Genomic DNA, 19,282 nt, shown 5'->3' with positions numbered 1-19,282 from the left:
GACCACGCGCTGAGTAAAGAAATATTTTCTTTTGTCTGTCCTAACCCGCCCAACACTCAATTTTAGTGGATGTCCCCTGGTTCTGGTATTATGTGAGAGTGTAAAGAGCATCTCCCTATCCACTCTGTCCATCCCCTGCATAATTTTGTATGTCTCAATCATGTCCCCCCTCAAGCGTCTCTTTTCTAGGCTGAAGAGGCCCAAACGCCGTAGCCTTTCCTCATAAGGAAGGTGCCCCAGCCCCGTAATCATCTTAGTCGCTCTCTTTTGCACCTTTTCCATTTCCACTATGTCTTTTTTGAGATGCGGCGACCAGAACTGGACACAATACTCCAGGTGTGGCCTTACCATCGATTTGTACAACGGCATTATAATACTAGCCGTTTTGTTCTCAATACCCTTCCTAATGATCCCAAGCATAGAATTGGCCTTCTTCACTGCCGCCGCACATTGGGTCGACACTTTCATCGACCTGTCCACCACCACCCCAAGATCTCTCTCCTGATCTGTCACAGACAGCTCAGAACCCATCAGCCTATATCTAAAGTTTTGATTTTTTGCCCCAATGTGCATGACTTTACACTTACTGACATTGAAGCGCATCTGCCATTTTGCTGCCCATTCTGCCAGTCTGGAGAGATCCTTCTGGAGCTCCTCACAATCACTTCTGGTCTTTACCACTCGGAAAAGTTTGGTGTCGTCTGCAAACTTAGCCACTTCACTGCTCAACCCTGTCTCCAGGTCATTTATGAAGAGGTTGAAAAGCACCGGTCCCAGGACAGATCCTTGGGGCACACCGCTTTTCACCTCTCTCCATTGTGAAAATTGCCCATTGACACCCACTCTCTGCTTCCTGGCCTCCAACCAGTTCTCAATCCACGAGAGGACCTGTCCTCTAATTCCCTGACTGTGGAGTTTTTTCAGTAGCCTTTGGTGAGGGACCATGTCAAACGCCTTCTGAAAGTCCAGATATATAATGTCCACGGGTTCTCCCGCATCCACATGCCTGTTGACTTTTTCAAAGAATTCTATAAGGTTTGTGAGGCAAGACTTACCCTTACAGAAGCCATGCTGACTCTCCCTCAGGTCCCATTGGGCTTTCCTATAGCCCAATGGAGAGAGTTTCCTATAGCCCAATGGAGCACCTCCCCACCTAAAAAAAATGGGGTGATTCACTCCAGCTGTGGCAGGAGAGCTACCAGGGAGCTCACACGGGATGGACGTGTGTGTGTGTGTGCGTGCGCGCGTGCATGTATAAAAAATGGTTTAAAAATAAATAAATAAATAAAAAGTTGTGAGTTCCTGCACCTATTTTTTTACAAAAAAAGCACTGGGTCTGCTTCTGAATAAATAGGGCTGCAGTTATGTGCAGCTGCATTCAACAGTAATTCCTTGTTGCTTCTCTCTGCTGTGAATTGAATTGCACACTCCCAGTTGTACGTTATATGTTGAGCCTCTGCTTAACACATCAGGCATCTTTAAGAAGGATTTGATTCACGGTTCTCCTGCAGTCGTTCCCAACATCTTTTTCACTTGCATACCTCTTGGCAGCCCATTTCCATAAATTGTACCCCTCATATTAGCTAAATGTTTGTAATTAATATAAGCCCTCATCTCCTCTATATGAAAACCCATACTTCACGTATTCATCACAGTATTTTCTCTATTTATCTGTTTGAAAAATAGTAGACTCTGCCTTTGCACTGTTTTGCACTAGTGTCCTGAGAAATTTTTGGTGATTGATCACTTTCCATATTATGTTTCAGCTTTTTTACTGTGCTAGTTTTCAGTCACTGATTCATGCATGAATTGATCACCAAAAGTTAGCTATTGGTGGAGCTTTCACAGCCAACTAGCTACCTCCCTACCTGCCTTGCTGGTCCTGCAAGGCATTCTGGAGTACTACCTGCCTTTTTCTGCCATTATTCAATTCTTTTTCAAGCACTCCGAAAGGTTCTGTTGAGTGCCGCTGGGGGTACATGTACCCCAGGTTGGGAACCACTGTTCTAGTGGTATGTTGTTTACAGTGCACTTATTTTGACAGTGTTTACAAAAAGGTTGTGAAGTTCAGAATTTAAAAAGTTAAAGAATAAAAATGTACCTTATGATCTTTTACAATATTTTTAATACATTAGAGACTGTACAGTTCTTAGGTAACAATTACTGGTAGGTTATTTTTCAGGATCTGGCCTCGGGTAAAATCAGACAAAACTATAGTCAGGCACCCTTCTAAGTTTAACCCCCTACTTATCCGAGGGTCACAGAAAATTCCATGATTTTGGCTCAAAAACCTGCCCTTAACTTATCTGTGAGACTGACTTATAGGTAAGTATCTGTGGTGCCTTTCTGCAATCAAGCTGACATTTTATCTGGGAAGAAAAAAAGTGTGACACATATTTTCATTAAGTGAACTGTGTGGCTTGAGGGATAGTATGCATTTGTGTTTACTATGCTGGGCTTGGTCATGGAAGACAATGAATCAAAGTCCTATATGACAGGCACACTGTCAAAGCTAACCTACCTTGCTAGGTTTTGTGAGAAGTCAGGTAACAATTGCAAAGTACATTGAAAACTGCCAATGTGGTTTCTTTTAGTGAATGAACATGTATAACCTATTTCTAGAACAACTGCATCTTTAATGATAACTTCTCAAGAAACTGTGGCTGCAACACTTTCCTGGGAGTGAATCCAATAGAGCATTTCTGAGTAGACATGCAAAAAACTGGGCTGTAACACATTCTCCCAGATTCAGCAAGGGCAATCTGAATTTTCAAGTAGGTTTCTGTGTACGGCTTGACCTTTTCAGTGTGTGCATATGGGAACATATCTTGCTGATATTTAAGAAAAATATATTTGTATTAAATATCAACACAATACAAATGAAAAATACACTTTTGAGATCGGCTTTAAAATACAGACATAGACACACTCGGGCTGTGATCCAGCAAGCTCATTTATGTGTCTGAAAAGATTATATAGGCATAGGGGACTTCTTGGTTTCCACCAAAGCAGGATCCTGCCCTATGCATAGAGCAAGGCATTCTTGAAGGTCCTGATGATGTTTGTCCATCGTTTTCGAAGAAGACCTTGACATCTAACGGGTTGTGGACTGTCCACTGTGTGCCCGCAGGTGACTAATAAGGCCGATATGAGCACGGAATGTTCTGCCACGTGTTGGGCAGACATGTGTAGGCACCACTGTTGCAGCATTTGCAGCTCTGGCTTTATGGCGTGCTCGCTTCTCTTGTGCTATGGTTGTCCTTCTGGCTTCAGATGTCTGACAGCCTTGGTGGATCAGCGTAAGCCATGTCAATCAGTCTTGTGCTGGGATTTCCCAGGTGGTGGTGTCAATATCCAGGGTCTTGAGAGAGGCTTTCAGTGTGTCTTTATATCGCTTCTTTTGTCCCCCATGTGATCGCTTTCCTTGAGACAGCTCACCATGTAAGAGCTGTTTAGGGATGCGGTGGTCTGGCATCCTTACAGCATGACCTGCCCAGCGTGTCTGTGCTTTCATCAGCAGGGTGTGAACTGACGGCAGTTCTGCTCTGGAGAGGACTTCTGTATCTGGCACCCTGTCCTGCCACTGGATCCTCAGAAGTCTGCAGAGGCACATCATGTGGAAGTGGTTCAGTTGCCTAGTGTGCCTCAGTCCAAGTCTCACTGGCATACATCAGAGTAGTTGGCACAACTGCTCGGTAGACTGTAAGCTTTGTAGCAAGGCTTATTCCACGGCAATTTTACATGTTGGTCTGTAGTCTGCCGAATGCAGAACTTGCTTTGGTGATTCTGCAGTTGACCTCGATGTTAATTGTCACTGCGTGGGAGAGGGTGCTGCCAAGATATGTAAATTGGTCCACTGCTTGCAGCTTTTGTCCCTTCACTATAATGGTGGGCTCTCGGTCTTGGGCCTTCGGAGCAGGCTGGTGCAAAACTTTGGTTTTCTTTGTGTTGATGAGGAAACCAAAGTTGTCATATGCTGCTTCGAATTTGTCCATGCTGGCTTGCATTTCCTGTTCTGATCCAGCATTCAGGGCACAGTCATCAGCAAAAAGAAGGCCTTGTAGCACAGTCTCCTTTATCTTGATGACAGCCTGGAGTCTACGCAGGTTAAACAGTTTCCCATCAGTCCTGTATCTCAGGCTGACTCCCAAGGAACTGTTCTGAAAGGCATCTGACAGCATGGCTGAAAACATTATAATGAACAGGGTCGGTGCCAGCACGCACACTTGCTTGACGCCGGTTGTGACGGGAAAGGCCTCTGAAGCTTCTCCATCGTCCAGAACACGAGCCATCATGCCGTCGTGGAACTGATGCACCATCAGGATGAATTTGTCAGGGCACCCAAACTTCGACATGATGCGCCACAGACCTTCGCGACTGACAGTGTCAAAAGCCTTGGTGAGATCCACGAAGGTGGTGTACAGTTCACGATTCTGCTCTTGACACTTCTCTTGGAGCTGTCGGGCTGCGAAGATCATGTCCACAGTGCCACGCCCTTTACGGAAGGCGTACTGTGTCTTGGGTTGTAGACCCTGTTCCAGGTGGTCAGTTAGGCGATTCAGCAACACTCGTGCACGGATCTTGCCTGCAATGGAGAGTAGTGATATTCCTCTGTAATTATCGCAGACTTGTCGATTTCCTTTCCTCTTGTAGAGGTGTACGATGGACACGTTTTTCAGTTTCTGAGGGATGGATCCTTGATTCCAGAAAGACTGGAACAGTTGAGTGAGTTTATCGACAAGCACTGCACCATCATCTTTATAAACTGACGCTGGGATCGCGTCAGATCCTGGGGCCTTGCCACTGGACAACTGGCTAATGGCCTGCAGGGTTTCAGTCTCTGATGGTGGAACATCCAGGCTGTAGTTGATATCTGTCTGGGTCATTCTGTCAATCACCTCATTATTGATGGAGGATGGATGATTCAGTACGGTTTGAAAGTGCTCAGTCCAACACTGTAGAACCAGGGTCTTCTCAGTAATGAGAGTTACGCCATCTGAGTCCAGTAGAGGGGAGCTCTTTGAGGTCCATACAAGGATCTGATAGCTTCATAGAACCGTTTGGCATCGTTTCTATCAGTAAATGTCTGGATTTCATCTGCTTTGGCACTCAACCATGAGTCCTGCATCTTGCGGAGCTTGCTCTGTACGGTCCTGTGAATGTTGTTGAAGATATTTTTCTTAGCTGTTAACGACGGGTCGTTCTGATGAGCATGGTGAAGGCAGTGCTTTTCAGCAAGTAGGACCTTGATCTCTTCATCGTTATCATCAAAACAGTCCTGCTGTTTCCTGTATGAGAGTCCAAGAATCTTTAGTGCAGAAGAGTGCACAATGTCCCAGAAGCATTCCTAGAGGACTTTACGGTAATTTTATGCAGCTGCTCTTAAAAGAAGGAAGAAACCCCTCTGCATTTTAAAATCTTCCCCACAAACCTCTTTGGACTGCAGGCTCTGGAGTAACACCATAATGGTATTCTGTATTTCTTCATTAATTCTCCAGATACAAGAAATGCAAAGTCCAGCAACAATTTTAGAAGAGCCAAGTTTTTGTTTTTTTTAATTGGATAGAGATTTCTATATAGATGAGCACCTGTGGCTGCAATCCTATCCAAATTTACCTGGGAGTAAGCCCCATTGACTATAATAGGACTTACTTCTGAGTAGACATGGATAAGATTTGGCTCTGTATCACTTATCTGCAGATCCAGGGGGACCTGCTACACTTCCCAGCCCCATTAACGGTAACTTTTTAGGCACCATAGTGGGTGCATGGGGGCACTATTTATATAGGATTCTCCCATATCTGCAGTTTCAATATCCTTGGGGGCGGCGGGGCAGAATGAAACCTATGCAGATATGGGGACCCTGCCTGTACTCTACATTTCAGGTTACAGGGCAGAAACTGTGACATGATGTTATTCTAATTTAATCTCTATTGTAGCATGGATGGACCAATGGTCTCACCTACTTGAGGGTTCAATGGGCAGCAATGGGCAGAACATGAAGGAAGCATGATCTTCCTCAAAACACTGTGGAAGATCTAAGGAACCAGCGACTGACCATCAATGAGGCTAAAAATATCACTACCAATCACCAAGAGTGGAAGCGTATTATGAATGACACATGGACTCCAGTGGCACCTACACTAGTGTTATTGGCTGAGAGGATTACCTCCTCCCCAGCTAAGCGCCAGCTACAGACTAAAGAAGAATGATCTCACTCAGCAAAAGGAACTTCATGTGTAAGAAACAAGCTCATTCCATATGCCTGATGTCCTATACATGACCATGCAGGGCCACTGGGTGGTTTTTTTAGCCCAGTGAGAATCACAGACCCCAAAAACTAATTCGTGTCTCCACATGAGAGCTGTCCATGTGCCTCCACCATTTGTATCATCCTGGCTTCCTTTTTTCAAGCAACTCTGATCAAGAAAACCAAAGAGGTGCAGTATCATCCCTGTGTGGAGGCAAAAATTCACAAAGTTGGTATCTCCAAACTAACCCTACAGGTTACAAGCCTACTACTAGTGGGCCACTCCGCACTTCCATGAGTGTTTGCGCAGGTACCAACAAACACATCAACTGGCCACAATGACAATGTTACCGATCAGCAGAATTTTGAGTCATGGAGTTAAAACTGTTTTTGTTCAATTGCAATTGTTTTCCACAAATATGGGCTACAAGCCTAAGTGTGAGGGAAGACATTTTTCTGAGTGAGTAAACTAGAGGCCTCAGCTAGCCTGGCAATGATATATTGAAGAATGTACAACCTCAACACAAAAACCTTCCTGATGTTTAAAAACAGGATATTGATATTGTTACTATTGGACGGAGCAGAGCAAAATTAACATCATTGGATTCATGTTATTAAAGAAGTACTTGAAAAAGGTTAGGTCTTTCTTGTGCTTGAGGCTGGCAAGGAGAAGAAATTACAAGGAGTGCCCCCCCTTATTTTGATGTTTCTTCTGTATTCTTCAAGGAATATAGACTTGCTTCGAATAGAGCAGCTCTTCTTGAAAGTTTACAATCTGAGTCGTGTTCTTTGCATACAAATATTGCTCTCTGGAAACAGAGCTGAGATTTTGTTTCCTAAGCACAGAGATGTTATACAAGTGATGCATCATTAACAAAATAACTGTGGGCACAATCCAGCCCCCTGGATGGGCTATCACAAGTCCCTTGCATCGGCCCAGAGATGTTGTGAAATTGCCATAAAGTACTTTGCGCCACCATTCGAGGAGGGAGAACGACGCAAGCCCCGCTTGGCTTGCGGACCAGTAAGTCCACACCAGCCAAGGCAGGCCAGCGCAGGGGCTTGGGGAGGGGGGGGAAGGGTGGGATGGAGGCATTCTAGGGCAGGGGGAGGGTAGGCAGCAGGTGGGCCCCTTGTGTTGGATCCTAACCTGGGCAGTGCGGAGCAGTCATGGGCTGCTTGGATCAGAGCCACTTCCTAAGGTGGCGCAGATCCAAGTAGTCCCACTGGGACTACTGAATGCATTCCCCTTGCTCTGGGCAAAGCCATAGGCAGCCCCAATCCCGCACTGGATACGGGGCAGGCCAGGCAGCCTGCCTGCTCCAGGGTGGATAAAGATTGGGCTGTGTATCTACTTAAGAGCCTTTTTTTTGCCAGGACTGTAGCCATGTGAGGTGTAGGCAGTCTTTAAAAGGCAGGTAAAGGCTTTTGCCACCAAAAAAAAAAAAAAGATGTAATTTATTAAGGGCACGTCAAACCCTCACTATTCTCCTATGATACCTGCTTTTTGAAATGCGACAAGCAGGAAGGCAATGTGTTAAATCACACAAAGCGACCCACTACCAATAAATGCAATGAGGATTCTTTTTAAAGAAGCTGTTTGAAGGGGAAACCACAATAAATTTGCATGATACTGTTTTGTACATCTTCCTGTACAGTATCTTCCTTTTAAACTATTTCCATTTATATGTAAATCACCAGCCATTTTGGAGGGTATGTAGATTTCCTCTACTTACAGCTTTTGGATGTCAATTTTCAGCACACCTGGATCCACTTGACATGCACTTTCCATGATTCTAGTTGCCTCTTGCATATGGTCACAAAAAAGGTGGTGAAACTGCAAGGATGCTCTCTTTGCAATTTTTATTTCTTTGTTTGTACTGTCACCACCAATTTTTTCATATTTAGCACCAACCCTTTGCTAGCTTGCAGGATGATGTTACATGACTCCAGTGCTAACTTTTGATTAGTTGATTAGCATCAATGATTGCTAAAAGTGTGATTTGGATCAAATATTCCCTCAATAGACATATTTTGATATTTTAAACTATTTGCATTCTTGTCTGCATCACGAAGACTACAAATCACATGTTGCATTCTGAGGTTGATCACATACTGTAATACCTCCCATAACACTGCTTTGTTACAGAACTCTTTGTCTTGGCATGATTGACTGTTATTGTAGCCAGTGGCAGTAGAACATTGTAGGATTGCAGAGCCAATCAGTGCCAATTTCTTGCCTTGAACAATGTCTCCTATAGCACTGTTTCACACAATGCTTGATGTCTTTTTGGTGATGTATCCCCTGCATTATTTGAAGTATTACTGTACTTGTGTACACTGAACCACAATTCCATTGATCCTGGTTTCTTAAGCACTATAAACTTCATGCTGATTATAAACCCTGATGCGTGAAACACACACTGGCAACTGTTATTCTAAATTCCAGTGAAAAGGAGAAAGAGAGATTATGGAAATGTGGGACTCACAGCAGATTTAAAGTGTCAATACAATGAACTAGCATTAATGATCCCCCCCTATTTTTAATAGCGGTATTCATCTTTACTGCATGGCGAGGGATTTGGAAGGGATACAGCAATCCTTTGCACAATCTTATACCAAAACAGCACACCTCAATAGATAGGCTAATTAATTCACAATTCCTAGACTCAGATGACAAACTCTGGCAGCTCATGATGCTCTCCCATTATTGCATCTCAGGATCTAACTCCATCACACCACCAACTCTTGCCTGCTGGACTAGACAACAAAGTCATGAAAAATGGGATGGTACCTATTATTATTGTTGGTATCCTTTAGTCTCGGAAGACTATGGTATCGCGCTCTGAATGGTGGCTCTGGAACAGTGTCCTCTCCAGTACGCGAAGCCTGGGTAAAGTAGGTATGGAGGATAGGCTGTTACCCATGCAGCAAATCCCCCCTCTCCACGTCACTGAAATGGTCCAATGGAAAGGCAGAAGCCAATACGGTTGGTTCCAGCGGCGTCGCAGGAGTTGCCAGAACGTGACTGTGTTCAGACTTGAACTGCCTCAGGGACTCTGGCTCCTGATTTTGCCTCGAGATTGACTCCTGAAGCCTTTTCCTTAACTGGATGTAGCCACAAGGCAGTGGAGGTTTGGGATCAGAGTTTTCCTTCTCTCAGATGAGCTGCCTTCCCAGGCTGACGAGCTCCATCTACCCGATGGCTGTTTAGTCGCCTCTTACGACAAGTACAGCCAAACTGAGGGCCTATTCTTATCCCCAGCCCCCAGGGGAGGGTACCTATTAGCGCATTTCAAAAAAGATTGGTTGCTTTCCTACAATGCTGTAAAAATAGCGATCATACAGCTATGGTAGTACTCACACACTTAAATACATTGCTACTTAATTTCTAGCACATCCAACCTTTCTTCCACAACTTTTCTGCTGAGTACTGTTGAGGCCAGCTCAACTACATCCTGAGACCTGACCCAGTTCTTGGCCCCCTTACTTGCGTACTCCACCCCCACCCCATGGGTCTCTCCTCCTAGCTCCACCTTTCCCACACTGCTGTCTTCCTGTCCCCCCAGCTCACCCTTTCATACCACATTTCCCCCTCATCTCCCCATTCACTTCTCCCACCAGCTCAGCTTGACTTGCCCTTGGTTCCCCCTGTAGTCCCTCCCCCTCCTACCTTCCCACCCTGCAACGCTGCCAGGGTTCAACCAGGGAGCAATTGCCCTCCAGAGAGGAAAGGAAGGAGGGTGTGCTCAGAGCATTTCCTCCCCCACCCCCCAATCACAGCAGCCAATATGCCTAGAAGGTCCCTGGGAAGGGCAGGAAGAGCCTTGGAACATGTCAGTTTAAAAGGAGAAATTTTAAAGAGAAGAAACACAGTTAATGGGCACAGAGGGAAGGATGACTCAAGCGTAAGGCAGTGCATAGCTCAACAAGGCCAAGAGGGAGAAGGAAACAGAGGTGATAGCAGACAGCCACATGCCCTAAATGAAAAATCAAAGCCATTATTAAGAACTCCTCCAGGTTACCTTTTTTTCACACAGAACTCCCATATAGCTTTCACAAAAGCCCTTGGTGAATATTCAGTTTAAATGAGTTCAGATTAGGCCTAGTAAAGTTCTATGTTCCAAGGAACATAGGCTATGTTCCAAGGAAAGTAGGTGGTGAAGATCTATTCTACCCAGAGGAAGAGCTCCACTAGAGCAATGGAGCTTAGGTATATGTGAAGAACTTCCTTTTCAGTGGTGTTTCCTTGGGATATAAGTTCCTTGGGATATAAGTTTATACTGAATTAGCCTTCACAATCTTCAGGTATAATTCAAACACATTCCCAGAATGGAAATTAAGAGGATAATTACTTGGGAATAAAACTTCAGCAGTAAAACTTTAGCTATACACCTAAATATGCTACAAAATCTTCGTATTAAAGAGAGGACACAACAACATACAGCAGACCTAGAAATGGCCACATGCCTGGTCACCTATAGGGAGCCCCTACGGGACTTAGTAAGTTCTGTTTTGTTCAATGGGGCTTACTCTCAGGAAAGTGTGGTGAGGACTGCAGCCTACATTTCCTTGTGGCATCTAACAGCCCAACCCTGTGCTTCCGTGGCACGTGGCTGCGGTGGCACCAAAAATGGCTGCCATCGCATGCAGTGTGTCTACGGCAGCCACAGGCAGTGAATTTCGTTCCCTTCTCCCGAGTAAGGGAAGTAGCCCCGCAATGATTCACTGCCCAGGAAAAGGTTGGCAGTGAGGGAAGGCCATTCATGTAGGGTGTGGAGCCCCGCACAAAAGCTCTGGATCCACCTCCCTCCCTCCCTGCTCCCTCCTCTGGCACACCTCTTCCCCACCCTCTCCCCACCTCTCCCTTCCCCAGAACGCCTCCTCCCCGCCTCCCCCCCAATCCCACTTATCGTGGCTCTGTGGTCCGTGCGACTGTTGAGTGGCAGAGGCTGGGGGCCCGCCCAGCGCCAGCCAGTGCTGGGCTAGCACGGGCGCTGGCTCAGCATTAGGTCTTGCAAACATGCCTTATGGCATGTTTGCGACAGTATGCACTGGTGGTAAGCTGTCATGTCAAGCCCAGGATTAGGCTCTAAATTGGCTCACTGACTAGGATAGAAAAATCTGGCACCAGTATTAAAAAAAGAATTGGAAAGTGGCATCCTATTTCCTTCTATTGGATATTTGTGAAAAACAGACTTTGCTTTTCATAGAATGAATCAAACGCTCACATAGTAATGAGAGGAAGTACCATAAAGTGGCTTTCAACACTGGTTAAAAGGCGGTAGTAAATTTACAATCAAGTGTGGAATCTGGGAAGGGATGAGAAAATGAATAAATCATTTCATTGACTCACTGAGGAAACCCTTGGGCAAGAGACCTCCTCCAGCTGCTGGGACATCTGACAAAGGCAGCATTTCTGAACAGTCAGGAAGGTTACAGAAGATTCAAAGACTGGTTCACTATCATTTGGACCCACATTCTCAGAGTACTGTATAAAAGGTTACTTTCTGCCTGCCTGCCTGCCTGCACTGATAATGTAGATCTCTGTTACAGTAGTATAATAAGGTTTGAGAGTCCTGCCCTAAAAGCTAACGAGTAGCAACCACATTTCATCTTGAACCTACCAGGTGAGCCCTCAGTAGTTTCAAATAAATTCACAGGTATCTCATTGCAACCCTAAGTCTTCGGTTTTCAAACTCTCTGGGAGTTGGAAAGCTGCAGTAAGTGCTTGCAGGGGGTCCACTTTCACTTATGATTGCTCCACTTTCACTTTCTGCAGGCTGGGAAGTCCTGCAGATGCTCGCGCAGGGCTTCCCGCACCCCGGGAAGGCTGCTGCAGGGACTGGTGAGTATATCCCGTTGCTGCCTTTCCTCTGCCCCCACCCCTTAAGGGGGCAGAGGCCAGGGCCCTCAGGCTGGGGCATAGGTGACGCCCCAGTCTGAATACCACTGCCCTAAGGTTTTAGACATTCAGGATAATTTTTTTTCTCTAGCAGGTGTTTGAAGGGTCTAAAAAATGGTTGGCAACCTTCAGTCTCGAAAGACTATGGTATAAGCCTACAGCACCCGGTATTCCCAGGCGGTCTCCCATCCAAGTACTAACCAGGCCTGACCCTGCTTAGCTTCCAAGATCAGACAAGATTGGGCATGTGCAGGGTAACAGTGGTCTGAAGTAATTACAACAATAAAGAGAAGAGAAGATAAAGAAGAGATAAAGAGAAGGCTGCAGCAGGGCAAGGAGAAAGAGTGGAACACCTATGGGCCGGCTGCTGGACTCCAACTGCCTTTTCTCCCCCTCCACCCCACGTCTCCAGGTACATCAGCCTCCCAGATGCCCTGACCCCCGACTTACCCTGGAGCAGGCACCCCATGCCCAGGGTGGGGAGGCTTCCCTGCCCTTGAAGGGAGCAAAGCAGGTTGGCTCACCCCAACCAGCCAGAGAGAGCTGGCAGGGCAAACAAGGAACACAGAAGGAAACAAGCCAGGAACAGGAAAGGCCTTTTCTGCCCCACCTGGAGGACGGGGAGGGGCCAAAGGGGGCAGGCTTGCTCCATAAAACAGGGAGGCCAGGGATGACAGGCTGTCAGAGTGAAGCAGGGAGCTGTGAGGTCAACAGCTCCTGCTCCTAGGCCAGGTCTGGCAGCTCTGCTAGGGAGAAAGACAAGGGTGCTGGAACCCCCTCCCCCTTCAGCCAATCTGAGGCCTAACTGGGGATGGAACAAGCCTGCTCCAGTCTCCTCCAGGGGTGGACCCCTACAATAAATAAATAAAACAAGACATACTCAGAAAGGATCCATTTAAATTATTTTGATTATGGAGCAAGAGAAAAGTCCCATTACATCAGCAGTTCTCAAACTTTCTTGCAGTGTTTGTGGGGGGGGGGCAAATATATATATGTGGCATATCCTCTTCAGGGCTCCCTATGCCTTAGAAAAGCTAAAAATAGTAATCACAGTCATGCAAATCAGAACCGGGTCGCAATAGCTATTTTTCACTTTTCTGAGGCACAGGTAGTCCTGCAGAGGGCTCCACAGGCTCCCTCCATCCCCTGGAGCAGGGGTGCTCACACTTTTTTTGGCTCGAGAGCTACTTTGAAACCCAGCAAGGCCCGGAGATCTACCAGAGTTTTTTTTACAATGTTCGCGCCATCATAACATATAACATTTATGTGTACAATGTATGTTGGTGTACCTTGAGCCCCACTGAGTATAACAGGACTTACCCCTGAGTAGACATGCCTAGGATTCGGCTGTGAGGCTGCAATCCTAGCCACACTTACCTGGGAGTAAGCCCCATTGAGTACAATGGGCCTTACTCCCGGCATTTCCTCCCAGAGGCACCTGAAGGGGGGGGTCAGCACTCCGCGATCTACTCATTTTGCCTCGCGATCTACCGGTAGATCGCGATCCACCTATTGAGCACCCCTGCCCTGGAGACTGGCAGAGGTAAGTTTTTTTAAAAGCCCCTTTGTTCCCAGCAGCAGCGCAATCGCGGTGACACATTCCCTGTCCTATCCTGCCCTGCCCTGCCCTGCCCTGCCCCACACCTTAAGGGGGGCAGAGATAGGGTATCCCTGTCTGAGGCATCATAACCTCCCAGTTTGAGAACCCCTGCATAACATGTATCTTCCCAGAAGACAAAGATGAGTAAAAATATTAATATCAAGCTTCAAAAAGCCTTCTGTTATACAGAGCTTTCACACTGGTTGACAAAACTTCTGTTTCCTGATCCTTCAATGAATGCAGTAGTAATGAATAGAGCTATGCTACAGTCTCTCTGAAATTGGCCACTTTTCCGGTTCTGTTTCTGAATATAAAATGGTCTTAAAAGTAAAAATAATCTTATTGAAATACACTTTCAGGTAAAAAGGAACACCGATAAAGAAAGGCATGAGATACACCTTTAAAAGTTTCCTCACAGAAGGTTTATCCTGTGCCTTTTTTCCCATCACTGTTAAAATGCAAAAACCTTTTTAGCTCCCAAAGCTGGTTTGATTTATATTCCATAGTTATACTGCAAAAATGTGTAATAGAAGACGTAAACAATCAAGGTCAGGCCTGTAGGGGTTAACTGAGATCTTCATACTGAGCTTTAGTTAGCAAGCCAGAGAAACATTTTTCAATGGATGTTTTCACATCTTCATAAACATTTTAATGTACAAACAGGCCAGCACCATCACTAGCTTTCAGCAAAAAGAAAAGCAGATTCAGCTTGTATATATGAAACATGGCTAGCATTTTACAGGTGTGTGCTGCTTAACAATGGGGATATGTTCTCCTAATTGTTATGCAATTAGGTCACTAAGCGAACATTCCATCCAATCTAGTGCCATTGTTGTGTAAACAGACACTCCCTGCCAGACACTTGCTGACCTCACAGGCTACTGGAGACAAATTGCTTCTTCTTTAAGAGCCTCTTTGTTGTGTAAACAGACACTCTGCTGCAGGCTATGGAAGACCTGATTGTCTCATTAAGAACCTCTTTGTTGTGTTTTGACAACCACCATATATGCAGTCCATCATTATGCGATCCTTTGTTAAATAATCGCGTACCTGTACTTTACTTTTTAAAGAAAAAATAGGAAAATTGTTCAGTTTTGCTTATAGCCTTGTCAGAGTAAAAAACAAAACAAAACCCAAACCACTTTTTTTCTGTAAAGCAATCAACTTTATCTTGCTGCTCTTTACCTGAAGGAGGACACCTGTTGGGGTTCAAGTGCCAACTTGTAGTTTGTGTACTTGTTTCAAGTGGAAACAGTCACTCCAAACCTGAACAAGTGCATAGAAGAATCCTAAGTGTAGGAAAGGTCTTCTAGCAGAAGACCTCTCTGTCTTACAGTGTAAACTCAGTTACCTACATCGCTAGCGTATTACAGCAAATCTTTCAGTCATACTTAAAAATATATATCTACATCAGTTTTTCTGAAGACAGAATCCACATTGCCTTGGTCAATATATTTTCCCACACCTGCCTACACTGAGGTAACTTAAACAGGAAAACATTTTTTTTTTGGGGGGGGGGGAGACTCGGGGCTAGATCCAGACCTGTGTGTGCCAGCTTACTGCTGGTGCACAATGTTGTAAATGCGCCACAAGACACATTTGCAAGCTGTTACCGCAGGCCCAGCACCGAAGCTAGCCCAGCACGAGCCCACACTGAGGCAGCTCCAGTACTGGGCCTGCATTGCATCACCCAGACTGCCTGTCAGTGGAGAAGTGACTGAGGGTGTAGGGGGAGGCAGGGGGAACATGTTCCGGGGTGGGGGGGAGGCAGGAAGAGGAAAGGGAAAGGCATGCTGGCAGAGGGAGCAGGGCGGGAGGAGGGTGGGACTGGTGGAGCTCAGCTCCAGCAGTCCTGAGCCCATGTCGGGCCGCACAGCCTGACATGCGAGTCTCCAATTTTGCGCCAGCTCCAGAGCTGCAACGGAGTCGAGTAGCCCCATTGTGGGGCTACATCCCTCACCAAGGGGAAAGGGACAAAAGTCCCCTTCCCTCAAGGAGCTGCCACGGGCTGCCTGGTTGCGCTCAGAATGCTGTGGTAGCCATTTTGGCACCATGGCAGCCCTGTGCTCCAGGCAGCTCAGGATTGGGTTGCCCGTATCTAGAAGAGGGTGTGTAACTCTTGAACCAACAGTTCTTCCCATTCACAAACCTTCATTCTTCACTGCCCAAATTGGGCTTATTTTCAAATTTTTTTTAAATGGGTTAAACAATGGCCTTTGCTCCTCCCACTCCTACATTCACATGGGGAACCACATTTCTGCCTCATTATGTGTTGTTCTCACTGGTCTCCACATGATGTTTAGAATAATCAGACATTTTTGCAACGGAGGTTAGCAGCACTTTGGTAAACAGTCTGCTGTCAGACCACAAAACCTTTGCTGCTGTTGTTTTGCTATTAGTTATTTATCAGACTGAGAGCATGGTCTCCTTTTCACTTACACTGGAACCTGCCTTATGGGCACATGCAGCCCCTCCCCCTTTCCAACCCAGAACCTGCCCCCCCCTTCTTCCTTCCAGGCAACCAGGAAGCCAACATTGGAAGCCTTGAGTAGGTGTAAATAGTTGCAGGACCAGGCTGCTGCTTATTTGGTGGCTGTAGTGCTACCTGTAGCAGGTGGTTTGTTGGCAGTATGCTACTTGTTTGTGCAAGTGACTCTGGCAGTGGGCTCCATGGCTGTGCACAGGGGGGGACAGGCTGTGCACAGGACTTCACAATTGCAAGGTCAGTGGGTGTACAGTAGTGCTGTTCCTGAACAGCCTAACCACTTTGCTCCACATCAAATGGCTCCACTCCAGGCCACTCTGCCTTCTGAAGTAGGAAGACTTGTGACAGGATCTGTTCCCAAACTTTGGAACTCGAACTCTCTTTCAGTTTACTTCCTCATTGGTGGTTTTCTGTCATCTGGCAGAAACCTCTTTGTTTAACCCTTTTCTGCCCAGTCCACAGGTGTACACATTTTATCCCAGTTGCGTATATGCAATGGTGGGCAGAAATAGCTTAAGCAACAGTTTTGTTACAGCCCAGTTTTAAAGGGGGGGCGCCACCGCTGGGTGCACCAGCACCCAAAATAACTACCACTGCATCCTGTGCCCCCACAGCAGCCACCGGAGATATCCTAAGGGGACTCGTCCCTTTCCCTCGGGGAAAGCCCCAAGCCCCACAATGGGGCTTCCCAAGTTCATGCTGGCTATTTTACCTGCACAGACTTAAGAGACTCCGTGAAAGGCCTTCTGGTCCAACATGGACTTCTGCCAGAGCTCTGCCAGTTCTACTCCCGCCCCGCCCTCTTCCACCCCGTTCTCCCCACTCTCAGTCTCCCCCACCCCAATACTGCTTACTGCCTACTATTGCTGTGACTCAGCACCAACCAGCCCTGGCCCAGTGCCAGCGGTCCCTCCTCTCTGGGTGTCACAGATGTGCACATTTGCAACACCGGTACCAGCGGTACACTCATACTGCTAGGCTAAAGAGCTCAGGATCGGGCTCATTTCCCTGTCTACTTGTATTTGTGTGTTTTCTTGCTTCGCTGCTCTTCAGTCAGTTTCCAATGTAGCTGAGTTGGTTGTGGTTTTTGTGTTACATAGGTGTTCTTTTTAATTATTTTACACCTTGGATATTTGTAAAATACTGTTAGCTGCCTTAACGTTGTTTTTAAAGTGCCATTAAGAGCTAAAATGCTGTTGGCTGCCAGAAAGGCAGAGTACAAATGTTTGGATAAGTACATAAATGAAAATAAATGGTGGCTATGTGGAGGAACTTCTATGTTCAGAGGCAGTATACCTTTGCATAACAGTTTTAAGGAAGGCAACAACAGGTAAGCATTAGTATTTTTTGCCTTGCTTGTAGGCTTTTCAGAGGCATGTGATTGGCCTCCCTGAGACAGAGTATTCTGGGTTTAATGGACATTTGGTTCAATCCAGCACAGCTCTTCTTACATCCTTAATCAGTAGGATTTACCTGTCATTTCTGAATTTCTAAGCTATGTTCCACCTCAGTGGCAATTCACCAATGAAAGGTAAATGTTCTAGATTATAGAATACACCTTCTAGGGTGGGGAGAAATCACGGCTGCATGATCTGCTGATGTTTCCAGATTTTAAAGTACCTTTCAGTACATCCTTGAGATGTAAAACAGCAGGGAGCTGATTTGCTGAAATGAAAATATTTTGGCTGGCCTTCATCCAAATGGCTCAGAGGAATGCAAATTCTGAGGAAATACAAACTTCAGAACAGAGGGAAGTAATGCTGCATTTTCTCCACAAGTAGGAAACATAACCATGTCACCCGCTAATTAAAATCAAGACAAAGTTCTTTTTAAGATGACCTCCAAGGTGCAAGAAGTGCCTACCATCTGGAAAATGTTCCTGTGTATAAGTTTGCTGACTGGGGTGAGATTTGTGGAATTTATCTTGTTTCACATCCAGTAGACATGCATGCATATATCTATACACAAACACATGTATGAATAAATGGGAAAGTCTCATTTCTCCTAATTATTAGTAGCAACTCAGAACTCCTTTGAATTCAACAGAGAGAGATAGGCGGCCCAGTCCTATACACCAATACAATAAGTGCCAGCATGGGCTCCGCTACATCTTATGAGAGAAGTTTCAGTGCTGGTGAGCTCCTCGAGGTAAGCAGACATTTGTCCCCTTGCACCAGGGTAAGCCCTAGCTGCCACAGTGAGGAAACCTGGACCTGCATCTGCTAAATAGCTGGCGCAAGTCTGCATTGCCTCATCTTGGTGTATCTGACCCAGGAAAGGGGATAGGATACAGCACACACTGCTACTACCACCAATCTCACACCCTCCTGAGCCCGATCCCGTCCACCAACCCCCTGACCTTGTTGCTGCCCTTCCCCTGCCCTGTTACACACTCCCTCCCCCTTACCCCATCCCTGTGCTGCTTGGAGCAGCCTTTACCTTCTCTGGCATGCATTCCATTTAGATCTGGCACCAGTGGGACAGCACAGGCCTTCCCACTGGCGCCACTAATTACTGTGCTGTTGTCACTTGCTTTACGGCACATTCACTTGTGCCAGTAGAGTGGGTACTCCACCTGTGTAGAGAATAGGAATATGCTGCTAGGCTGCAATCCTATACACACTTACCTAAGACTAAGCAGCATTGAACACAGTGGAACTAATTTCTGAGTAAACAAATTTAGAATTGTGCAGTTAATCTGAGCTAGCGAAGAGTCTGAGACTTCTATCTCACTTCCCCTTGGAAATGAGCATTACCATGTTCCCAGAGCTTACTTCCAGGGTAATGTGGTGAATTTTAGCCAACATCTCTAACAATACTGGCCCTATGATTAGCAGAACCACAGGGCCCTAAGCCACAGATAGAGACAGGATAGTACAGACCACAGAGCAATCTAAGCTTCAGATACATACTAGGGCATGAAAGATGCATGACCACCTAGTACAGACATGAGACATAATTCACAGGGAAGATCTCCTGTGCAGTTGTCACTGTGCATTTTTCAAGCTGCTGGGGACAACAGCAGGGCATGGCTGTTGTCGT

General features: G+C 46.1%; 1 protein-coding gene and 1 pseudogene across 2 annotated transcripts in view; both read right to left on the bottom strand.

The window, feature by feature from the left end:
- Positions 1 to 19,282, bottom strand: part of GPC6 (glypican 6) — an 853,410-nt gene that overhangs the window by 404,721 nt on the left and 429,407 nt on the right. The window lies entirely within an intron of this gene.
- On the bottom strand, positions 12,308 to 12,428 carry LOC136646362 (5S ribosomal RNA; annotated as a pseudogene).

This window comes from Tiliqua scincoides, chromosome 3 (genome assembly GCF_035046505.1).
Source record: "Tiliqua scincoides isolate rTilSci1 chromosome 3, rTilSci1.hap2, whole genome shotgun sequence".
Classification (NCBI taxonomy): domain Eukaryota; kingdom Metazoa; phylum Chordata; class Lepidosauria; order Squamata; family Scincidae; genus Tiliqua; species Tiliqua scincoides.
This window is presented reverse-complemented; position numbering and strand designations above follow the sequence as displayed.